The following is a 26,901-nucleotide window of genomic DNA, read 5'->3' on the forward strand; positions in this document are numbered from 1 at the left end:
ATAGACAAATGGGATCACATCAAGTTAAAAACTTTCCACACAACAAGGGAAACAATCAATAAAGTGAAAAGCCAGTCCACAGAATGGGAGAAAATATTTGCAAACTACACATCTTATGAGGCATTAATAACCATAATATATAAGAAGCTCAAACAATTCTATAGGAAAAAAGTCTAATAATCTGGTTAAAAAGTGGGCAGAAGATTTGAATAGACATTTCTCAAAAGGGTAAATGCAAGTGACATACAAGCATATGAAAAGCTCCTAACATCATTCATCATCAGAGAAATGCAAATCAAAAGTACAATGACATGTTATCTTATCCCAGTTAAAATCGCTTTTATTCAAATGTCAAGCAATAACAAATATTGGGGAAGATGTGGAGAAAAGAGAACCCTTGTGCACTGTTGGTGGGAATGTAAATTAATGCAATCACAGCGGGGAAAATATTGGAGGTAAAAATAGAGCTACCATACTATCCAGAAATCCCACTGCTGGTTATCTACCCAATCAAAGGCAATCAGTGTATCAAAGAGATATCTATACTTTCAAGTTTGTTGCAACACTATTCAGTAGCCAATATTTGAAAGCAACCTAAGTGTCCATTCACAGGGAAATGAGTAAAGAAAATGTGGCACATAAACCCAATTTAGCCATAAAAAAGAATGGAATTCTGTCACTTGCAAATCATGGATGGAACTGGAGGTCATTAATGTAAGTAAAATAACCCAGGAACAGAAAGACAAACATTGTTTGTCTCACTTATTTGTGGGATCTGAAAATAAAAACAATTGAAATCATGGAGATGGAGTGTAGTAGAATGATTACCAGAAGCCAGGAAGGGTAGTGGGAAAATAGGAGACAGATGGAGATGGTTAATGGGTACTAAAAATAGTTTGAAAGAATGAATTAGATAGCACAATAGGGAGACTACAGTCAATAATAATTTAATTGTACATTTAAAAAAACTAACAAAAATTGAATTATTCATAGCACAAAAGATAAATGCTCTAAGGGATGAATACCCAATTTTCTATGTCATGATTATTATGCATTATATGCATTCCTGTACCAAAATGTCTCATGCACCTCATAAAGTACCTATTATATACTAACAAAAATTAAAAATAAAAATTAAAAAGAAATTATTAAAAATGGATGGTTGTGTCTGTACTGAACATGTGCAAACTTTTTTCTTGTCATTCCCTAAGCAATACAGCATAACAAGTATTTTCATAACATTTACATTGCATTAGATATTATAAGTTACATAGAGATAATTTAAAGCATACAGGAGGATGTGCATATGTTATATGCAAATACTACACCATTTTCTATAACAGAGTTGAGCACTTGTGCATTTTGGTACCTGTGTAGGGTCCAGGAACCAATCCTCCATGGAAAAAGTGGGATAACTATATTCATAGGTTTAATTCAACACTGTCTTAATTAATATTTTATTAGGTATATTCCATCTCTACAGTTTTAATTTTGAGTGAATTTGAATTTGTAAATTTACTTAATATTTGCAAAGTAAAAATTATGTAAATCTTTTTTCTCAGTTTTTTTATTTGTAAAATAGATATAGTAGTAGCAGATAATTATCTTATAATGTTGGCATTTATAAATTGCTAGAAGAGGGTCTGACATAATACTCTATACAAACTTTCTATTTTCTTCAAATAATTAAATTTATCTTTTTTCAAAAATACTTATGTTTTTCAATTAATCTTGTGTGTGTGAACAGTTTCTATGTTTTCTCACTGTTTGCTGTCTCAATTCTTAAAATAAAGTCTTTGTAAATCAAGTTTATGTTTATAGCTACAGGAGTTATTCAATCCCTATCTAACGATAAACTTAAAAATAAGTAGTAGATCAAAAAAGATCTGCTTTTTCTGGTAGTTTATTCTTAATTCAAGAAGGAATGTTTTCTCTTTCTGTTATAACTTCAGGATAAGAAAGAATAGGATGAGAAATCATAACTGAAAGCTTCAATAATTTATCATGTAAATTATTAAAAAACAAGTGTTTTAGTCAACATATATTTATAGAGGATTAAATCTAGATACTGATGGAGGTGCATAAAATAAGCACAAGAGATTATTTCTTTTCCTTTTTGTTTATTTAATTATCTTGATCTCACTTATTTTTACAAAGAGATAAATCAGCCTCTGGAAAATTTAGTCCAAAAGACACATTCTATAAATCATAAAGCCTCCTCTGCAGGACCAGGCTCTTTGATTACTTGAGTCTCTAAGCCAGTTCTGACATCAAAGCTGGTTTACATTTGAACACCTTGAGGCTGGATAATTCTCTTCATGATTTACATAATCGTAAGCATGGTCATCATGGTAATTATTCCTAATGAGGATAACTTTTTATTTTCCTTTTGTCTCTCTACTAATAATAGCATTTTGTGCAAGTTTTTACTTACTCTACCCACAAATACTTTTAAAGTACCCTCAGGCACTGATCTGGGCATTAGGGATACATGGATGAAAGACATGTTGTCTTCCTTTACAAACTTCACATTTCTGAGGAGTAGCAGATAGCAGAGAGGCAAACAAATATAGTGTAATATGCACTAATATAAATGTATGCACCAAGTGCTCTGGGGATACATAGCAAGTTCACATGAAACCACCTGGGAGATTAAATAAGGTATCATTCAAGAAATATTTATTGAGATTTTTTTTTTTCCACATACAGGGTAAGTAAGTGAGCTGATTATTGGAAAACATATAACTTTGTCAGATGAAGAGGCACAACTGACATTGACTAGAAAAGAAACAGCATGTGCTGCAGTCAAGAGAATGTAATTTATGCTTTACAAATTGTGTGCAAATAATTTAGTATGTCTAAAACAATATCAGCAGGTTAAAATAGAAAGATAGAGACCATAAAGTAAAATGTCTTAAATGTTATTCTACAGAGTTTAGAAAGACAAATGGAGACTGATTTTAATCAAGGAGTGACAAGATCAGTAGAAAGTCTCCTCTGGAAAATAATTTGTGGTTATCTGAGGCAAGTTAGACTACAAGTGGAATGATCCCCAGTATTATAGATAGTAAATTTTTAGTTCTCAGGTTAAAAAAGAGAAAGTATTGAGGAGATATGAGGAGAATTCAGAAGGTAAAATTGAAAAAGGTTTGTGATTAATTGAAAGTCTGAGATCAGGTAGAGGCAACAATTTTCTGACATAAGTGACTGCCACATAGAATCTCCATTTATCAATATAAGACACTAAGAAGGAGGAGTATATATGGAGATAACATGGTGATTTCATTTAGTTTATTTATTTAGCAGAAATGTATTGAGCCTTTACTGTGACAGAAACCCTATCCTTTAAGAGGATACTTTCTAATGGGAGACAAAGGCAATGTAGAAATTGTGTGTGTACCGGGGATGGGGTGGGGGGAGGTTAACAGTGGTAAGTGCAATAGCTACAGTTAGGATTTTAGGGAGCAAAAGAGTATGAAATAGAATGTCATTTTATGTGATGCTGCAGAGACCTCATTAAAAAACAAAATATTTGAGGAAAAACCCAAGGTAGCTAAAGGAATAAGTTTGAGGGTATTTGAGATGGAAGTGGGAGACAAAGCTCTAGGTTAAGGGAGTAGCCATTTAGAGGCCCTGTCATGAGAACATGCCCAGCATGTTTGTGGATTATCAAAGAAGCTACTATGACTGCAGCCAAGTGAGCAAGACATACAGTAGTAGCAAAAGAGAATGTTTGAGAGAGTGGAGTTAATGGATCACCTAGTATTTTGTGGGCCAACATAAGGATGTTGGCTTTTGAATGAGATGAGATGCCATCAGAATTTTGAATAGAAGAATGATGTAATTTTTTAAAGAACATTGTTGGGAACTAAAAGGGCACATGGTAGAAGCAAAGAGATAAATTTTTAGACATTTACAATCACTTGCTCAAGAGATTATTGTAGTTTGGGCTATACTGACAGAAGTAAAGATAATAGGAAGTTGCTAGTTGCTGAAACTATTTTAAAATCACAGTCAAAAGAATTTGCAATGTGAAGAAAGAGATAACATATGTGGGCCGGGTGCGGTGGCTCACGCTTGTAATCCCAGCACTTCGGGAGGCCGAGGCGGGTGGATCCCGAGGTTAGGAGATCGAGACCACGGTGAAACCCCGTCTCTATTAAAAATACAAAAAATTAGCCGGGCGTGGTGGCGGGCGCCTGTAGTCCCAGCTACTCGGGAGGCTGAGGCAGGAGAATGGTGTGAACCCGGAAGGCGGAGCTTGCAGTGAGCCGAGATCGCGCCACTGCACTCCACCCTGGGCGACAGAGCAAGACTCCGTCTCAAAAACAAAAACAAACAAACAAACAAACAAAATATGTAGGTGAAATTTTGCTTGAAGAATTAGAAAAATGGAATATCTATCAACTGAGTTGGGTAAAACTGTAAAAGGAGTCTTCTGCATGAGAGTTCAGTTGTGAAGAGTCAGTTTTGAACGAGTTAATTTTTAGATACTCTCAAGACATCTAAGTGATGATGCAAAGGGGAGGCAACTAGATATGCCAGTTAAGAGTCCACTGAATGTACCTGACTTGCATAAATTGTGAAGACACCAATATACCGAACATATTCAAATCCATGAGACTCAGTGAGTTCACTTAGAAGTAGGCACAAAGAGAAGAGGTTCAAGAACTAAGCTTTATGTAACTATAATGTTGTTAAGTCTGGAAAATGAGGAAAAACAGGAAAGGATCTGAGGAGTAGTTATGTGGGTAGAAGAAGAAACAGTAGTGTGTGATGTCCTGAAAATCAAGGGAAGAAAGTGATTTAAAGAGAAGGGAGTGAGTAAAATACTGACAGTAACTAATGTAAGATGAGACTGAACATTGACTAGCTTTAGTTATGTGGTGTTTGATATGCCTTAAATTTTAATAAACCATTAGTCTGTATTCCAGAAGAAAATTCTGTATGTATACATATTTAGGAAGTATCAGTGGCATTTGAAGCCACTTGTTGATAAAATCTTCCAATTAAAAATAGCTAATCATGGCTGGGCATGGTGGCTCACACCTGGAATCCCAGAACTTTGGGAGGCTGAGTGGGGTGGATCATTTGAGGTCAGGAGTTTGAGACCAGCCTGACCAACATGGTGAAACCTTGTCTCTACTAAAAATACAAAAGTGTTAGCTGAGTGTGATGGCATATGCCTGTAATCCCAGCTATGTGGGAGGCTGAGTCAGGAGAATTGCTTGAACCTGGGTGGCAGAGGTTGCTGTGAGCAGTGATCGTGCCACTGCACTCCAGCCTGGGCAGCAGAGTCCCAAACAAACAAACCAAAAAAGTAGCTAATCATGGTGTGAAACCACGAAAATGAATAAATTGAGTTGATGCAGGAAGAAGGCCAGAGAGTCAAGTAGAAAATATAATGGAATTGTTCTTTTAAGATTTTTATTTGTTTTTCTTGAGTTTTTTTTCCCTCATTTTTCACAATTGGACTTGCAATGTTCAGTACTTTTATTTTTATTTTCAATGACCTAATTTTGTATTTTATAATTCAAGCCTTTTTAAATTTTTTTCTATTCATTAACTTCTATTTTTTTATTCACTAATGAATTCCTTTATTAACTTTGGTCTTATACGTTGTCATATATGTAATTTATTCTTATTTTACTTTTTTTTATTTGATGATTTCTTGTTACAGTGCATGATTACCAGCTAGTATATCTAGAATCTAGGTCCTGAGTCTAAATTAAATGTGTACTCAAGAAGTAAAAGACACTTGAAACCCTAATTGTTGGCCAAGATATATTTATCTGCTTGTATTCTATATATATAACAATTAGATATTTTTAACAATTTATTTATTAAATCATGTATTCAAACAATTTTGACTACCTGTCATATATATGGCAAAATACATTATCTTTTCCTTTGAAGATCATACTGTTTAGTGGAGAAGACTGTTTTATAGCAAGGAAAATATGATGCATGGGTCCCTAGTAGGAATTTTGACAAGATGTTACAAAATGGTGAATTAATGCTTTGCATAAAGAGTAGCATTTGCCCTTGAGAAAAGGGGTTGAGTATTTTGGCACAGGCATGGAGAATTTTGAGGTAAAAACAAATTCAATGAGGCTGGTGTAAACAGTGAACGCGAGTAGGAAAGATGGGTGATGAAGCTATATCTTAGTGAAAAGTGATTCATTTGACAAATGTGGGTCTGGCAGGAAAAAGAAATGCAAGGGAGATGAAAGCACTTACAGAGAGCACAACCTTCTTAAAATAAGGGGTGCAGCACTGAATATATTATATCTCTTTGACTGTCCTGAAGAACTTAGCACAATTACGTATTCAAGATTTAGTAGCTGTTACAGTTCTCACGCCCTAGGAAATCACACTGATAATAAAAGCATTATGATTAAGGAAGGCTTCTACACATTGGAAAAGTTAGTAATATGCAAAGCTAAAGTAGGGAAAATATATCAGGGTCTTGAGAGACCAGGCTGCTTCTAAAGTCTAAACTTTTTCGTAATTAACTGGGATTTTCTTCTTTCCTAAAACAAGTCTCAGTGTCTCAAAATCTCTCTCTCTCTCAAGCTCCCTCCATGGATTTCCTGACAAAGCTTCATATTTGTGGGCTGAGATCTCATTTTCAGTTCTTTCAACCTCATCATTGTGATGACATTCCTTTTGGTAATTAAACAATAGTTCCTTTTTCTAAAATTTAGAATTCTCTGCACTGGAAAATTCTGACTACTTTTTTTTCTTATGAGCAAAAGGAAAACAAAGATATTAATTACTTTCCCAGATGATTGAAAATTAATTTATGATATATTAATAAATTCAGCAAGAGGATCTCAAATTATTTCCATTATTAAAATCAGCAACTTGCTATGGGCCTTTATTGATTTCACATAACACCAATCACTATATTTATCACTGAGTTAACATTCAGTCATGTATGCTAGGGTGTCCATTGTAAATATTCTTAAAATATCAAGAAACTTACATGAAATTGTGTGTAAATATTGATAAATATTGCAAAATAAATATGTATATTTTCATGAAAATTGCAAAAAAAATTACATAAAGGCACTTTCTCTTCTTGAATTTAAGGAGAGTCCTTTACCTATTAAAGTTCAGACTCCCCTTATCATAGGTTTTTACCGTGAAATGAAAAATATTTATTTAAATGCATATTTATTGAGTGTTTTCTCTACTATGTGCAAAATACTTGGCTGACCATGTTTGGAATTATTAATTGTACTATTCCTATTCTGAAGAAATGTGTTGCCTAGATGAATAGTTAGATATTTCAAAACGTATATTGGAATACTCCTTAAATTTAAGGATTGGGTGAAATTCATGAGTAGATATAACCATAAAATGAGACATAGAAAATGAATGAGACCTCATTTTGTACTAGACACTGTGCTGGGCATTCCAGATTGAATGAGATGTATTTCCTGTAGAGTTGTGTGTACGTGAGAAGGGATTATAGAGAAATGTGTCAATAAATGTATGATTGGAGACATCAGTAGAGATTTCAGAAAGGGTTTGCTATTTAACATTTTCTAAACGATAAGTGAGGATTATATTTTCTATATAAATAATAGTACTTATAATGAATAGCAGCATTGGTGTGACTTTGATTATTTAAAATAGTAAGTTTTATGATTTACTTTTTTTGGTTACTTCTGTTTCTTTATCCTGGATATACTTAAATGAGTCATTTGACCTTGAAGGGCTTTAAGTTTTCAATCTGTAAATTTGAGATCTAAACAAGGAAATAGCTAAATTTGTTTTCATCTTTACAGTTTGATTACATCCTTTGAATTTTTTCTATGTGCTACCTACTGCTAGGTGACCTTAATGCCCTATTTTAAGGATTGATTTCCATTGACAATATGATTATTCAGTTTGGCTCATAAATTAAAGATATCATAACCCTAAGCTCTTTTTATCTTTTTTTTTTACCATCAACCAAAATTTAATCCACTGTTATAGAAATAAATTTAGGTAGTAACAAAATAAGTAATCTTCTGATAATCCCGCACATTTTGTGTTAATTTTTTACTGTGATCTCAATAGTATTGACATTTAATTCCTAAAGAAGGAAAAACAGTGAAGATTTTTTTCTGCCACCAGTCCACTCTGCAATGTTGCAGAATGCTTTCAGAAAGTATGGTTTTATTTCATTCATCTCTCCAAGCTTACCAACCCTTTCACCAAACATCTGAGAGCTCCATCAATGGCTTATTTTTCCTCTGTACCATTGATCACTTATCCATTGGTATCTTTATAAGCACTTGCTATCCAGTGGCTAGAATCTACTCTAACAGCAGAGGAGCAAAACGCCCAAAATATAGCAGGAAGTAGTCTGAATGGTAATGTAATACATTTCCTGTTATAATCTAAGACAGATTTCTCAAACTGAGTATTGTTGATATTTAGACTAGATAATGGAGACTATTATCCATTAGTCTCTGTTGTAGAAGACTACGTTGTTCATTGTAGAATGTTTGAAAGTATCCCTGGCTTCTACCCACCAGATGCCAGTAGCACCACCACCTTTTTTTGTCAAAATAAAAAATGTATCAAGGCATTGTGACATGTCTCCTGTGGTTCAAAGCATTGACAGAAAAAATGCAGAATATCCCCTCAATTTGAATTTCAGAAAAGCAGCACATATGAGTGTGTGTGTACATGTATATAATCCCAAATATTGTATGGGTCAGTTATACTAAATAAGTTGTTTATTAGAAATTAAAATTTAGCAAGGTCTTCTATATTTCTATGTTAAACTTGGCAATTCTACTTGAATTGGGGGCATGGAGCACAGTTGCTCTAAATTGAGAACTACTAATTTAGGACCACTTTAGAAGGTAAAATAAAGCATTTTAGGTATAATTTTGACATGTGTTAAGGCATTTAGCTAAATGGATTATTGTTACCATCAATATAGTTATTTTGGTAAGTTCAAACATCTGTAATAGTGGAAAATAAAGCAAAATATACCACTTAGATTCATTATGTGGATTCAATTCCTGAGTAATTTAGTACTTTGATAGCTGAGAAGACAAGTGGCTCCACTGACTTCAGTTTTCTGCAGCACTCATTAGGCTAGAGGCAGGCTTTCTTCAGATATAAAAATGATGGATGAAATTCAGAACCTGATAGTTATTCTCATGATAGCACAGACATCAAGAATATGTGTTTGCCCTCTGAATGAAGCCTACACACTCTGCCATGAGAACCCCCAAGTGCGTAGACATTGAACCATTTAATCTGCTCTGAGACTACGTCGCCTAATCCTGTAGTTGATATAATCATTTTCAGACACTTACAGGTCTCCAGACGACACAGCTAAGGAAGATAAAAAGATAAGGTGAACTTGTGTTTGCCCTCTCATTAAATTTTGCAAGCTGCTATGTTTAAGTTTCTATTTTATGGACCACTTAGGCAACTATTAACCTTTAAAAATACATTAGCATTTTTATTTCAGACTTTTCAGAATACATGGACTAAAATAGAAATAAAGGATAATGGGAAGTTCTGACTTACAAACTGGTATTAAAAATGTTCAAAATATGTTTTCTTTCTAACATATTAAAGGAATATTCCAAATAATTCATGTATTCCAGGTTTCTTTTAAAACTGCTTGTGTCTGTTGTTGATACAAATTATAGTATAATGGTAATAATCACAATGAAGTACCTTGAAAGAGAATGTTAGAGAAGAATTACTGATGATAATTACTTATAAATTGAAAGATTATGAAGACTTAAATGAGCAGAGAGAGACTTATTTAAGAGCAGTAAAATTGAATCTACTTGCATTATAAGTTCATAATTAAATATAATTTTATTAGAGCATTTAAAATTTTATTTTCAAGTTTGCATTGGCTAGAAATTATATTCTATATCATGGATACTTTTTGCATGTAAACATTGCAAAAATATAAAATACTGTGTATTTTTGTTTTAGTATCATTTAACAAGTTATAAAAATGTTCTTTTGTGCTAACTAAATGAGAAAATATATTTTTACTATTAATCTTAGAACATTTTACAAAATTTTTGAAGATATGTTATTCTTTTCTGCATTTTAATATTTAATAAAACTAGATTATATAGTGATTTTTATTACAACAGTTATTCATTTACACATTGCCAAAGCAACCCTTTTTTGCCTATTAATGTCTGGCTAAACTGTTCTGATGTTGTTTCTTAAGTCATTAAACATGAAACTAGGTTTTAAAAACTAAATTATATAAACTTAAGACAGAAGTCTGAAAATGGTACAAGAAAATTCTTTTCTTGAAAAACAACAAATTAATTTGATGCTATTCAAATATCTAGCAATTAAAGAATCATAAGAAAAACAGAATAGCATATTGGATGTAACAGTTTCAAATTGATTGCAAATAAATGTCAAACTTACTTTTAAACAGAAAAAATTTATTATCACCTCATTTCTACCAATAATTTCAAATGTTTAATGGGACTATTTCATTAGAATTTACTGTAAACTCAATTTTCCAACGAAAGCCTTTGTAAAGGTAAGAAAAAATAGAAATGAAAATTTCTCTCACCATTAATACTGTGAATACTATTTGGAGGGTCCCCGATCAGACTTTTCAGTATCAAACTTAAGAACTGATGTGGAGCCTTTGATTGTATTTAGTTTATATACAGGATCTGAATATTCACACACGTAGCACACTATAGCAACCTCTTGTAAAAAATTGTGAAGAAAATGCAACAGTGTATATTCTATTAAAAAGTAAATTGGCTGGGTGTTGTGGCTTATGTGTTTTAAGTTTGGGACTAGCCTACGTGACAAAGTGAGACCCCGTCTCTACAAAAAAATTAAAAAATTAGCCAGGTATGGTGGCATGCGCCTGGCATGGTCCTAGCTACACAGGAAGTTGAGGCAGGAGGATCGCTTGAGCCCAAGAGTTTGAGGTTGCAACTGAGCCAAGATTGCACCATTGCACTCCAGCCTGGGTGACAGAGCGAGACTCTGTCTCAAAAAATAAAGGAAATTGACTTTGACTGTGAAAAACAGCCATTTTCAACCTTTTTATAAAATCTCTTCAGGGAATATTGGAATATTATTTTTGTCAGGCAAAAATAATTCAGAGCTTGAGCATTGCTGTAGAACATGTTATCTGTTCAACACTTAGCAGAGCACACATGCATTGTCATCAATATTTGAGAGCTGGACCAGTGGTTTTTGATGGATGCTGTGACAGAAGATCTATGAAGCAGATGGTGGTTTGCACCTGTTCCTGAAGTCAGAAACTGGAAAAAGTTGCAGGTATTTCAATTTTCCCAATCATTTTGCACAAATGCATTAATATTTTGAGTATTAATAGGTCTAAAGCTGTAGGAAGGCATCATGGTATACTGTGATATGTAGAGAATACTGCTCTTACACTGCTCTTTATCTTAAAATGTTTTGGTATAATGTGAATATTTTCCTCCAAGCATTTTGTGTATTTTGACAGTTATTAAAGGAGAATATAAAATTATAGATTTTTGTCTAAGCTAAGAACAATGGCAAGTTGATTTGTTTTACCTTAGAGGAGTTTTCAGTTTATCCTCTTCTTGAGAAACTCTGCGTTGCTGTTACTAAATAAACATCTCAATAAATGTTTTATTTCCTCAAATGATGTGTCTGGATTATTTTAGCAATCAAAAACAATTGTAGAGTCTTTGGGATTGAGGTGCTTGAGAACCATGAGTCTGGGTGGAGGGCAGTTCCTGCATTGGCTAATTCAGCAGCTGAAGAGTGTCATCAAAACCTGGATGCCTTCTATCTTTCATTACCACTCTGACCAAGTGAGTCTGATGTCTCCCCTTATGGCTCCAAAGTGACCACAAAGTTTCCAGGTGGTGGATGCCAAGAGGCTGAAATATATCTTTTTTTTTTTCCTTTTTTATAAGAGGAAGGTTTCACTTGCCCCCATTCACTTGCCCTCATGACCATAGCAATGTGTATTATCTGTAATGCCATTACTTTTCAAAGGGAATAAAGCTCCCATGATTGGCCCAGACCATGAAGATATTCCCTTGAAATACTAATGATCTCCCCTTGATGAATGGCTGCTCAGAAAAAGGGGAACAACCTCCAGGTTCTGGATGAAGTTGGTGGGGTAAGAGTGTGTAGGGAGTTTGGAAGATAGCCGTTCAGTGGGCAACAGACTGTCACATGTTGTTTTACAGACCCAAGTATTTCCTCTAATTTTCAGGCGGATCAAATTTCAGATCTAGAGAAGAGCACCCTTTTCTGTGGCAGGAACTAGTTTTGCTTTTAAAAGTCTCTGTAAGGCCAGGCAAGGTGGTTCACACCTGTAATACCAGGACTTTCAGAGATTTGAGATGGGAGGGTCGCTTGAGCCCTGGAGTTCAATACCAGCCTGGGCATCATAGTGAGACCTCCCCTCTGTACAAAAAATATAAAAATTAGCCCAGTGTGGTGGCACATGCCTGTAATCCCAGCTACTTGGGAGGCTGAGGCAGGAGAATCACTTGAACCCAGGAGGCACAGGTTGCAGTGAGCCGAGATCATGCCACTGCATTCCAACCTGGGCTACAGAGCCAGACCCTGTATCAAAAAAAAAGTTAATTAAGATGAGAATCACGTGTGCTAAAGAAAATTTAAAAATAAAAACTAAATCTCTTCACGTGTGAAGTTATCTAATAGTTTTCAGCATTGTATATTTTAATTTTTATACAATTTTTTGTCACAATCTATAAAGGGTTTTAAAAGATTGTGCAGGTGATGATGGCTTCTGAGGAGAGTTTAAAAGTTCCTTTAAATTTGTGATAAAAATGTATTTATTGGCAATCTTTGTCATTGTCACATTTTTAATTAATTTTTTTAATTAAAAAGTGTCCTAATTGAAACAAAAATACGGAAGAGTTAAAGGTATGTGACGTGAATGTTATTCTTAAGGATACATTTTAGTTTGATGACCATTTACTTTATTTTTGGATATTAAGTGTCTGTCTATTAAACTTTGGACACTAAGATGGTAATTCATGGATTTCAAAAGTTTCATAGAGATTTTAAAATTCAGCATTAAGAATATAAACCAGGCTGAGTAGTATTCAATGGGACATATACCTCCAAAGAGTAGATAAAGACAACGTTGTGTATATACGTTGTGGGCATTTGGGCTGGTTCCACATTTTTGCAATTGCGAATTGTGCTGCTATAAACATTCATGTGTGATATCTTTTTTCGTATAAGGACTTCTTTTTCTCCTGGGGAGATACTCGGTAGTGGGATTTCTGGATCAAATGGTAGATATACTTTTAGTTCTTCAAGGAATCTCCACACTGTTTTTTATAGTGGTTGTACTAGTTTGCATTGCCACCAGCAGGGTAAAAGTATTCCCTTTTCACCGCATCATGCCAACATCTATTATTTTCTGATTTCTCGGTTATGTCTATTCTTGTGGGAGTAAGGTGGTATCACACTATGGTTTTGATTTTCATTTCCCTGATCATTAGAGATGTTGAGCATTTTTTTCCTGTGTTTGTTGATTGTTTGTATATCTTCTTTGAGAATTGTCTAGTCATGTCCTTAGCCCACTTTTTGATGAGATTGTTTTTGTTTCTTGATATGTTTGAGTTCCTTGTAGATTCTGGATATTAGCCATTTGTCAGGTGAAGATTTTCTCCAATTCTGTGGTTTGTTTGTTTACTCTGCTGATTGTATCTATTGCTGTGCAGAAGCTTTTTAGCTTAATTAAGTCCCACTTATTTATGTTTGTTTTAGTTGCATTTGCTTTTGGGTTCTTGGTCATGAAATCTTGGCCTAATCCAATGTCTAAAGTTTTTATGGTTTCAGTTCTTAGATTTAAGACTTTGATACATCTTAAGTTGATTTTCATTTAAGGTGAAAGTTGAGGATTCAGTTTCATTCTTTTATATGTGGCTTGCCAGTTACCCTAGCACCATTTGTTGAATAGGGTTTTTTTCTCCCCACTTTATGTTTTGGTTTGCTTTGTAAATGCTCAGTTCGCTTTAAGCATTTGGATTTATTTCTGTTCTCTATTCTGTTCCATTGGTCTATGTACTTATTTTTACACCAGTACCATACTGTGTTGGTGACTATGGCCTTATAGTATAGTTTGAAGTTGGGTAATGTGATGCCTCCAGATTTGTTCCTTTTGCTTAGTCTTGCTTTGGCTATGTGGGTTCCTTTTTGTTTTCATATGAGTTTTGGGATTTTTTTTTTTTAGTTATGTGAAGAATGGTGGTGGTATTTTGATGGGAATTGCATTGAATTTGTAGATTGCTTTTGGCAGTATGGTCATTTTCACAATATTGATTCTACCCATCCTTGAGTGTAAGATGTGTTTCCATTTGTTTGTGTCATCTGTTTCTTTCAGTAGTATTTTGTAGTTTTCCTGGTAGAGGTCTTTCACCTCCTTGGTTAGGCACTACCATAAAAAGGAATAAAATAATGGCGTTTGCAGCATCCTGGATAGAATTGGAGACCATTTTTCTAAGTGAAGTAACTCCGGAATGGAAAACTAAACATAATGTATTTTCACTCATAAGTAGGAGCTAAGCTATAAGGATGGAAAGGCATAAGAACGATACAATGGCTTTAAGGGACTTGAGGGAAAGGGTGGGATGGAGGTGAGGAATAAAAGACTATACATTGGGTACAGTGTACACTGCTCAGGTGATGGGTGCACCAAAATCTCAGAAATCACCACTAAATAACTTATTCATGTAACCAAACACCACCTGTTTCTCAAAACCTATTGAAATAAAAAAAATGCTACAAACACCATTTAGTTACCGTCAACAAGAAATTCACTTGTTTTTAAAAAATCCAGGGACATGTGTGGTAGCTCACACCTGTAATCTCAGTGCTTTGGGCAGCTTATGAAGAGGATGGCTTGAGCCCAGGAGTTTGAGACTGCAGTGAGCCATTTTATACACACACACACACACGATAACTGCAATCGCAAATGTATACAGGCTAACTGCACATGTAGCTGGAATTAAATCTGTTTTATTGTGTGCCCTCCTTAACCAGCACTTTCGTGCAGGTTATAATGAGCATCAAGCACAACTTCAAGTTTGTATATAAAATTTCTAAACATGTCTGATTGCCGGCAATGAACATGATCTATTCTATGTGCTTAAGATACAAAGATGACTAAAACAGGATCGTTGCAACCTGAAAGGTTCGTATTGAAATCTTTCTTTTCTTTCTTTCTGTGTGTTTGGAGCTGATAAGCAAAGAATGAAAAAGGAGACAGAGAAAGGAAAAAAGGACTAACAAAGGGTAATTAATTGCATGCTTGTGGTTACATATTGTTTTCATAAGCAACAAATAAAAGACCCATAATCTTTTTCTCTTCAATCAATTTTGCCATTAGGAAACTTGCTGGCAAAACTTGAGACATTGCCCAACCCCTGATTAAAGCAAGAGGAGATGAGTAAGGGATAACTTCCAAAACATACATAGTTGATCCTTGAGCAACAAAGGTTTGAACTGTGCAGGCCCAGTTATTTGCAGAGTTTTTCAGCCAAATGCAGATCAAAAATACAGTATTTACAGGATTCAACATCCATATATTTGGAGGGCCAGCCTTTCATGACTGCATATACCAAGGGACAAGTAGAGTATACCTCACCTTGACCATCTCTCTTTGCACCCTACCCGAGCTAAATAGTTGCAACAGACGAATTGAAACATGGTTTAAACCACTCCAGACTTAAGTTTCAAATGACTACTGTGGTGCCTTGGGCAATAATTAATGAAGTTTGGAGAGTTACAGAATAAATGGAAAAAAACAAGGTAGATAAGTATGGTCATGATGTTTTGGATCAACATGTGAGACACTCTGTTTCTTAAACCAAAACCAGAAAAATGAATTAGTTAAATTATATAATTTAACTTAGGGGACTAATAACAAATTCTAGCTGTGATATTATTATTTTACACTCTGTACCTATAGATATTAACAATTTGTCTCATTATTTTACTTAGTTTAGATGAAATTTGGAAATCTGCTTTGCCGCAACTGAAGAATACAAAATTTAATTTATCTATTTTATTCTAAAAAGTTCATACAATACCAACTTACTAAATGAGTCCAAAAGGCAGATAAAATCACTACCTGCCTGTTTATATTTAGCCAAAATTCAGCTCTTTTGAATTTAGGAAATCTTTCACAAAAATTGGAAAATTTATTTTTTAATATTTTAAATTTCTGATTTATTTCCTCAGTGTTTTTCTTAGTGTGTTTATTGCTGCCACATTAGAAAGAAAGGCTAGAACAGGGTATTTTTTAATGAGATAAAACATTTTATCCATGGAGACTTTTAAACCTTGAACACATAAACACTGAAAATTCATCATTGTTTAGTTTTGGGACAAACCATTCAATATGGCTTTAATTAGCTTTCAAAGTTTCCGATACAAAATAGAGCGGTAGCAGAAAGAAATTGTTTAAAGGAAAAGTAAAGACTGTACTAAAATGCAAAGCCTAATCTTCAAGAAATGCTATATTCTAAACACAACATAGTGTTGTCTTCATATGGCCTTTGTCTCATTTTGATTTAAAAGTGTGTTTCTTTCATTTTCCATAGAATATAAACAGCTTTAGAAATTTGGTTAACTTTGAAAGTTGTAGCCAACAGTGCTTTTTCTGCAAGAGTTCAAATTTGCTATTTAAAGGAAAAGAGAGCTCATAAAAGTTTCTTTATCACTCATCAAAATCTTCGATGTGGTGTTTATTCACAAGTGATTGAAAATAGGGTATAAGGATGTGAATCTCAAATGAAAAAACAGTGCTATCAAGTGGACCTTTGGTCATCTCCACATTGGATCAAAGGTGATGTCCATCTCTAAATATCTATGTTGAAAAGGGCAAATAACATTTGGATGGGAGCTTTGATTAAGTAAAAAAATGAAACAGGTGCTTGAAGAGTATTTGAAATATGCTTTAGAAAATCATAGGTTTTGGTTTGTAGTTTTATATGAGACTATCTATCTGATTCTCTTGTTCCTAAGTTTATGAAGAGGCAAACATGCCAAAAAACCCATTTGGACTGGGGAACTTTGTGGCCATAAGAATATTACGTAGCCGGGTGAATGGGACAGGTTAATACAGGAACACCATTCAACTAAGATCTGTAGTAATTTAAAACTCAATTATTTAATTCACTTCTGAAAAATGTTTTTTGTGACTATTATGACTTAAGCTTGTCCTCAAGCTATATTACTGTCCTCTGAGACACAGAAAAACTGTACTCCCCTTCTTCCCCTATTCCCTATTAGTTTAGTTATATATCTCAGCAGTCATACTGTCATATTATAAATTACACATTTTAATATTTCAGTAAAAATTTGACACATTGCACAATTTGAAAGCCTCTGTACTAGCACTAGCAATATTCAGTCCTGATTTTTAAAAGTCTGATAAATATTGCTATATATTGGTGAAATTATACTGCAGTGGGCTTACTCCCTTTCATATCAAGTTGTCTATGATCATGACTAAGAAAATTATTGTGTGAATTTTCTATACCGTTATATCTACTTCGAATCTAGTATAAAATCTTACTATGTCATTGGAAGAATATTTCATCTCATCTAAAACACAAGGGACAAAAGATACTCTATTACAACTGGGAAACAGAAAGTTAAAGCTGCTTCAGTGTCATCTCCTGAATTAAAACAGAAAGATAGCTTCAATAATTTAGCATTTTTCACTATTTTTAAAGGAAAACAAGGTCGTGATGCTAGAAAATTATATTTGAAAATCTATTTACATAGCATATGCTAAGCATATATTTTGAATTACATGAATTTACTTTATTTAGAATTCCTGTTTGGGAATTATTATTAGACTATCAGAGTGTTCAGTTATTTTGCCCACCTTGCTAATTGATGAGTCCCATAAATATTGAACCACATGAATTGTACTGATTATAGACTCTGTGTTCAGAATTTTTACTCTTAATGAAGTGATGTGGATCATAAATTTTGGACCACAAATTGTCCAGGAAGACAAAGTTTAGAGTATTTATCAACCAATCACATCTTTTAATTTATTTTCTTGTTTTATGAAATGAAATGTGGTTTCTATATGACTTTAAATGTGATAAATACAGAGTGTTTGTTAGTTTGGCCTTCTTTGTTTTTGTAAGCACTAATATTTTGAAAGATGAATAGTACTTGATGCTTCATTTACTTTGATTGTTTTTAATCTCAATATACTTTGGAAAATTTATTATGCTATAAAGCCTGAGTTAACTACATCTTTCCTATTCTGATTCAAATAAGCAACAATAATCAAAACTTCTGTAATTCAGAAACACAGTGTCATGGTTATAGCAACAAAACCATTTCTGATGAAACTAATTATTGATTATCCCTGGGGCTTCTGAGATCAAGTATGCCTCAGTATAGTTAATTATGCCCTCAGCCCTGCAGTTTTTGCAATGGCAGGTTCAATTTACTTAGTAAAAGTATTGCCTTGTAAGATTTGCACATGAGTCAATTAGACAGTCATTAATTAGGTGGCCATGGGAAATGTGGTGTTACCCAGTTGGGAAATGGTCTACTGCAATGACTAATGTGTATTAATGCCAGCATTAATGACCTTTGAGTTCTTCCCTATGTATCTACGGGAAAACAAATTAAAGAACCATTCAAGGAAACATAGATTTTGCTGAACTGCTATATTTTCCAGGAGAAAGATTAAAATTGCTCATTAAGTGTACTAAAACCACAAGTTTTCAGAGTAACATAAACAGATATATTTAACTGAATAAAACTAAATGCTAGAAATGCCATAATAAATTTTCATAGTGTTTTATATTAAATATTTTTAGAGCAAGTTTTTTTTTTGCTAATAGCCTTAAAATTATTAAAAACAGAATGATAGCATTTCCCAGTTTTAAACAAATTATATAAATAGTATTAAGGAGCTTACTGAAATAAAACATCTAATTTCTTATAGGTTAATTGCAAAATTAGAGAATGTTTACTTTTCTTCTTGGAGCAAATAATAATTAAACTAACAGAATTATGCCATGTCCTTATTTATGAAACTTATCCCAAATAGCTAATATACTTTGTTGAGTAGATTGTAATCTCTATATTACCACTATTAATTTAAATTAGCGTGGAAGTAGCATTACCTCACTTTCAAGAAAAATCTATGTATTTAGTAAGTTTAATACAAAGATTTTTTTCAAGAAAAACCTCTGTATCAGTAAATCTATCTATTTAGTTTTGATTATGTGGTTTGGATAAAAGAATCATATAAAAAAGAGTTAGAAGAAAACACATCTAGATAAAAATTTGGCAGCCCGAAATACAGTAAAAATTGACTTAAAAAATCCACCCTGTGTGTCTCGCAATTTGTGTTAGTCTCTTCTTACATTGCTATAAAAGGGCCTACTGGAGACTGGGTAGTCTATAAAGAAAAGACATTTAATTGGCTCATAGTTCTGCAGGCTGTACAGGAGGTGTAATGCTAGCATCTGTTTAACTTCTGGGGAGCCCTCAGGAAACTTACAATCATGGTGGAAGACAAAGCAGGAGCAGACACATCACATGCCCAGAATGGAAGCAAAAGAGTGAAGTGGGGAGTTGCTACACACTTTTAAACTACCAGCTCTCATGAGAACTCACTCACTATTGCAAGAACAGTCCCAAGGGGATGGTGCTAAACAGTTCATGAGAAATAACCTGCATGATCCAATCAACTTCCAGCAGGCCCCACCTTCTTCAACATTGGGGATTACATTTCAATGTGAGATTTGGGCAGGAACACACATCAGGATCTTTATTCCTATTTCTTTGTGGGATGTAAAAGAAATAATTTTCATATATGTGATCCAGCAATCTTATATAAATCTAATATGTTATGCCCTCACATGGGTAAAAAAAAATTAGAAAATTTAGAGCACAATATATGATTTAGTCAGTATTAATGTCCCATGAAAATCATTTATGCAGAACGGACAGAGAATCGAGACACAATCTCCCTGCATAAAGAAAGGTCTACCTAACTGGTCTGAAAGATTGTTCCTAACATCATTCATAATTTCTTTAAGATTTATTTTTTCCTCATAGATTCCAAATCTATCAGATTTATGGCAACCCTGGTAAATTTTGCAGCAATGTTTCCTGAAGTATGCTCTATTGAATGCCAGTTCCAAGAATAAGTGATGGAAGAAAATGATGTAGTCAAATAAGTCTGAGAAACATTTACTGTAAAATAATCAAACAAATTTATGTACAGAAGGGCTTATTCAGGCCTATGCAGATGTGTATTGAGAATAATCAACAAGGAGATATGTTGGATAGTCTATCACAAAAAGATTTGGTCCTGTAACTTTTTGTATTTATCATATACATTTCTTTATAAAAGTGTTCCAGGGAAGATATTTTGAAGACAACATGAGGTTAATTTTGAAGGCCTATTTTAACTGAATGTATAGAACTCAGCTCATGACATTAACCCATGTCTCTAGAATCTCTAAAAGTTTAAATTGTGGGTAATTTATAGAATGTTTGTTACATAGTAAATATTAAAAGCAAAGCATAATGTGAGTTTTGAAATGTAATAGTAAAATGAACTTTTGTGAATTCACCAGTCATATTTAGAATGGAAATACTGCCAATATACTATATCTAACAGTATGCTCCATCCTTATCGCATTCCCTGCTTAATCCTGGAGATGAATCTCCTGACTCTAATGCCACTTTTTTCTTTTCAAATTATTTTTTACTATACACGCAAATAAATTCTCAGATGATATATTATTTTCCTTGTTTTTTTTTTTTGCTTTACTGAAAATATATGTGGGCATTTAAGACATAATCCTTGATCATTATTTTTAAGATACATAAATGTTTCTGTTGTGTATCTATAATTTATTCCTTTTCCTTGTTATATAGATTCCATTGTGAGAATAATTATTCTTATTTATCAATCTTCATATCTTCAAATCTTGAGCTATCCACATCTTTTTTAAGAATATTAAAGTCAGAATTATGTTTAATTACTTTATATTTCCTACTGTTTATAAATGGCTTTATTGAGAGTACAATATCAGATGGAATAACAAATATATCCTTCCTGAAGGATCCTATAATTTTGTAGACAATAATGTCATGCTGATAATTGGCATGATATAATGGAATTTCTCTCTCACCTGCAGTACCATGATGGAAGAGTGATTTATTCTAATTTAAGAAAAAATAAATAACAACATGGCAGGTGAGCTCAATCTTAAAGAGAAGTTGCATCATACCAGATGGAAAAGGAAGAAGTAAAAAGATGATAGGAAGAAATGCAATTAGTTCTGTAGGGCAGATAGCTAGACAAATTGTGAAAGATAAATTGCAGTGGAGATAAAAAGGAAATTGTACTCATGAGAGAAAGCATATGTAAAACAACATTGAAGCCTTTAATGCACTATAGAAACTATTTTTTGTTGTGATTTTAATATAAAATAATTTTACTAATCTTTAAATTTAAATTTATCTTAGTCCATTGTTTCAGCCTTGGCACTATCAACAATTGGGGTCTGACTTTTTTTTTTTTTTTGTGGGTAGGGCGGCGTACAAAAACCTACCTTGTTGATTATTCTGTTTTACAGAATGCTTTGCCTCTATCCACTGTATACCAGGAGCACCCTTTTTCCTCAGTTGTGACAATCAAATGTATCCACATCTTGCTAAATATATACCATTCTTGGAAAGACATAATTGCCTCAGTTGATAACTGAGAAATATTTGAGCATAGCCTTGAAGGAAGGATAGAACTGACCAATTCATATACGTAAATAGAGGGGTATTCCAGACACAGCCAAAGCCAAAGCCAGCACAATCTAGAGCTAAAGTGTACCTGACATATACTTGAGTCATTCAGGCCTGTGAGACAGCAAGGGTGTGAAGAGGATAGTAGTTAAGACCACTGATGTCATGAGTGAAAACCACATAGAGCGTTCAGGTCATTGCAATGACTTTGGCTTTTACTCTGTAAGCAAGGAAATGCATTTGGAAGTTTTGAACAGAAAAATGTGATGAGCTGATATATTTTAATAGAAATTTAGCAATTGCTGTATCGAGAATACTATGGGATAGAAAAGAGTAACAACATGGATATAAAAACTTGTGGTAATCTAGGTAAGAGCTGTTGATGAATCAAGCCTAGGTAGTAGCAGGGGAATAAATAAGAGATAGTTAAATTCTGAATAGATTTTTATCATTCAGAAACTATCATTCCATTTAGCTGACTGGTTATATGTTTTAAATTATTTTTATTAGTTTCAGTAGAAATTACAATATACATATTTAGTTTATTAAAGTCTACTATTAATTGGCAGTGTTGTCACTTCTCAGACTTAGAACAAGGACTTAGAACTATTTAATTCCATATATTACCTCCTATTATTTGTCTAATGTATTTATGTATTTTATTTTACATATATTTTAAACTTTCAAGACACTATTATTGTTTTAATCAATGTTCTTTTTTTTTTTTTTTTTTTTTTGACACAGTTTCACTCTGTCTCCTAGGCTGCAGTGCAGTGGCATGATCTTGGTGCACTGCAACCTCCGCTTCTGGGGTTCAAGCCATTCTTGAGCCTCAGCCTCTTGAGTAGCTGGGATTACAGGTGCTTAACACCATGCCCAGCGAATTTTTGTATTATCAGTAGAAACAGGGTTTTGCCATATTGGCAAAGCTGGTCTCGAACTCCTGACCTTAAGTGATCTGCCTGCCTCAGCCTCCCAAAGTGTTGGGATACAGGCATGAGCCACCGCGCCTGGGCAGTGTTACTTCTTATTTCTGTCTTCTTTCCAGTACTCTTCCTCCCTTCCTGCATTGCCATATTTTCACTTGGGATAATATTCCTTTTGTTTAAGAATTCCCTTAGATATTTCTATTAAGTCTGTTGTCAGAATAGTCTTTTGGGTTTTTTAAATCTACGAATATCTTTACATATTATCATTTTTGAGGAATAATTTTCAAGAAATTCAGAATCTAAATTGACATGTATTTTCTTTCAGGACTCACTCTACTTTCTTTTGATTTCCATTGTTTCTATTAAACAGCCTCTAGTTTTATTCTTCTTATTAAACAGTATTATTCCTTGATTTTTCTTTGGCTGCTTTTAATTTTTAACTTTGTCGTTTTTAGCAGTTTTACTGATATATCCAGAAGTGGAAATCTCTTTATATCCATTTCTTGTTTTTATAGAGCTTTCTTAATTTGTAGTTTTATCTTTTTATGAAGTTTTGTCAATTGTGACAATTCCTAGTTTCTTTTCTAATATTGCTCCTCCCTTTCTCTTATCCCCTTCAAAGACTGAAATTACACATACATATGTTACAACATTTGCCCTTATCGCACATATTACTTGTTTCTCATACTTCTTTTTCTTACTGTGTTTCACATTACATATTTATACTGAACTAAAGACCAGTTGACAAATGCTAAATTTTACTGTGTCGAATGTATGGATAAATCTATTTTTTTTAGTTGCTTACTGCAATTATTATATTTTTTGTTCCAGAATATTACATTTTATTTTTTCAGTACAGTTTTTATTCTCTGGCGAGTTTCTCTATCCTGTCATCTACTTTATTGAAGATAAAGTCACAATCATAATCATTTTAAACTCTAATTGTGATAATTCAAATACTCAAATCACCTGAAAACCTATTTGATTCATTTGGATTTTGTCATTTGTTTCTGTTTTTGGTTGGTTCATTGTCATTTATCTTCTGTGTGTTTGTATATGTATGTTTCATGCCTGGGAACCTTTTACTACATGCCAGACATTGAGGTGGAAAATTTTAGATTTAACATAATGTTATCTTCCTCCAGAAATAACATAATTTTTGTGGGTTTGTTTGTTTCTGTTATGCAGTTAGAGAAGAGCAGATCATCTTCATCCAGTCAGGATTTAATATGACTGGAGACTGGATTTCAGACATCCTGGGATTTGTCTGTTTTCAGTGTAACTTTCCTCTTAGAGTACTTCAGGATTCTCAAATAAAAATCAGTGGTATTTCTAAATGTCTTACTGGTAGGCCTTAAACACATTTTTGCTTCTCTTCCTTAAACTGATGAAATTGCCCCAAATTCTGAACTGCTGTTTTCTGTTTGTTTCCTCAGCCCCTTGAAAGAGATGTAGACCTGAGCCATCCATGTAGATGGAGGATTAATATTCCAGGTAAAGCCAAAGCCAGTGCCAAGACAGTAAAGCTAAAGTGTGCCTGGATTCTATCTAACTATATTTTGTACCCAATAAAAATCCCTCTTTACTACTCACTTTCCACTACACTTGCCAGCTTCTGGTAACCACCATTTTATTTACTACCTCCATGAGATCAAGTGTTTTAGCTCCTATATATGAATGAATACTTGCAAAATTTATCTTTCTGTGCTTTTTATTTATTCATTTATTTATTTTTATTATACTTTAAGTTCTAGGGTACATGGGCACAATGTGCAGGTTAGTTACATATGTATACATGTGCCATGTTGATGTGCTGCACCCATTAACTCATCATTTACATTAGGTATTTCTCCTAATGCTATCCCTCCCCGCTCCTCCCATCCCATGACAGGCCTTGGTGTTGGTGTGCTGCACCCATTAACCCATCATTTACATTAGGTATTTCTCCTAATGCTATTCCTCCCTGCTCCTCCCATCCCATGACAGGCCTCGGTATGTGATGTTCCCCACCCTGTGTCCAAGTGTTCTCATTGTTCAATTCCCACCTATGAGTGAGAACATGTGGTGTTGGGTTTTCTGTCCTTATGATAGTTTGCTGAGAATGATGGCTTCCAGCTTCATCCATGTCCCTACAAAAGATATGAACTCATCATTTTTTATGGCTGCATAGTATTCCATGGTGTATATGTGCCACATTTTCTTAATCCAGTATATCATTTATGGATATTTGGGTTGGTTCCAAGTCTTTGCTATTGTGAATAGTGCTGCAACAAACACGTGTGCATGTGTCTTTTTAGTAGCATGATTTATAATCCTTCAGATATATACCCAGTAATGGGATCGCTGGGTCCAACAGTATTTCTAGTTCTAGATCCTTGAGGAATCGCCACACTGTCTTCCACAATGATTGAATTAGTTTACACCCTCACCAACAGTGTAAAAGTGTTCCTATTTCTCCACATCTTCTCCAGCATCTGTTGTTTCCTGACTTTTTAATGATCGCCATTCTAACTGATTTGAGATGGTATCTCATTGTGGTTTTGATTTGCATTTCTCTGATGGCCAGTGATGATGAGCATTTGTTTCATGTGTCTGTTGGCTACATAAATATCTTCTTTTCAGAAGTGTCTGTTCATATCCTTTGCCCACTTTTTGATGTTTTTATTTTATTTTTTCTTGTAAATGTGTTTAAGTTCTTTGTAGATTCTGGATATTAGCCCTTTGTCAGATGGGTAGATTGCAAAAATTTTCTCCCATTCTGTAGGTTGCTTGTTCACTCTGATGGTAGTTTCTTTTGCTGTGCAGAAGCTCTTTAGTTTAATTAGATCCCATTTGTCAATTTTGGCTTTTGTTGCCATTGCTTTTGGTGTTTTAGTCATGAAGTCCTTGCCCATGCCTATGTCCTGAATGGTAATGCCTAGGTTTTCTTCTAGGTTTTTTTATGGTTTTAGGTCTAACATTTAAGTCTTTAATTCATCTTGAATTAATTTTTGTATAAGGTGTAAGGAAGGGATCCAGTTTCAGCTTTCTACATATAGCTAGCCAGTTTTCCCAGCACCATTTATTAAATAGGGAATCCTTTCCCCATTTCTTGTTTTTGTCAGGTTTGTCAAAGATCAGATGGTTGTAGATGTGTGGTATTATTTCTGAGGGCTCTGTTCTGTTCCATTTGTCTATATCTCTGTTTTGGTACCAGTACCATGCTGTTTTGGTTACTGTAGCCTTGAAGTATAGTTTGAAGTCAGGTAGCATGTTGCCTCCAGCTTTGTTCTTTTTGCTTAGGATTGTCTTGACAATGCAGGCTCTTTTTTGGTTCCATATGAACTTTAAAGTACTTTTTTCCAATTCTGTGAAGAAAGTCATTGATATCTTGATGGGGTTGGCATTGAATCTATAAATTATCTTGGGCAGTATGGCCATTTTCACGATGTTAATTCTTCCTATCCATGAGCATGGAATGTTCTTCCATTTGTTTGTGTCCTCTTTTATTTCATTGAGCAGTGATTTGTAGTTCTCCTTGAAGAGGTCCTTCACATCCCTTGTAAGTTGGATTCCTAGGTATTTTATTATTTTGGAAGCAATTGTGAATGGGAGTTCACTCATGATTTGGCTCTCTGTTTGTCTGTTATTGGTGTATAGGAATGCTTTTGATTTTTGCACATTAATTTTGTACCCTGAGAGTTTGCTGAATTTGCTTATCAGCTTAAGGAGTTTTTGGGCTGAGAGGATGGGGTTTTCTAAATATACAATCATGTCATCTGCAAACAGGGACAATTTGACTTCCTCCTTTCCTAATTGAATACCCTTTATTTCTTTCTCCTGCCTGATTGCTCCGGCCAGAACTTCCAACACTATGTTGAATAGGAGTGGTTAGAGAGGGCATCCCTGTCTTGTGCCAGTTTTCAAAGGGAATTCTTCCAGGTTTTTTTCCCATTCAGTATGATGTTGGCTGTGGATTTTTCATAAATAGCTCTTATTATTTTGAGATACACCCCACCAATACCTAGTTTATTGAGAGTTTTTAGCACAAAGTGCCGTTGAATTTTGTTAAAGGCCTTCTCTGTATCTATTGAGATAATCATGTGGTTTTTGTCTTTGGATTTGTTTATATGCTAGATTATGTTTATTGATTTGTGTATGTTGAACCAGCCTTGCATCCCAGGGATGAAGCCAA

The 26,901-nt window shown here is 33.9% G+C and overlaps 1 long non-coding RNA gene across 1 annotated transcript in view; it reads left to right on the plus strand.

The window, feature by feature from the left end:
* Positions 1-24,424, plus strand: part of LOC134733758 (uncharacterized) — a 239,348-nt gene extending 214,924 nt beyond the window's left edge. Inside the window, exon 5 of the long non-coding RNA XR_010117364.1 lies at positions 24,164-24,424. This is a non-coding gene — a long non-coding RNA (uncharacterized lncRNA). The remainder of the gene's footprint in view (positions 1-24,163) is intronic.
* Positions 24,425-26,901: the final 2,477 nt, after the last annotated feature.

This window comes from Symphalangus syndactylus, chromosome 12 (assembly GCF_028878055.3).
Source record: "Symphalangus syndactylus isolate Jambi chromosome 12, NHGRI_mSymSyn1-v2.1_pri, whole genome shotgun sequence".
NCBI classification, from domain to species: Eukaryota; Metazoa; Chordata; class Mammalia; order Primates; family Hylobatidae; genus Symphalangus; species Symphalangus syndactylus.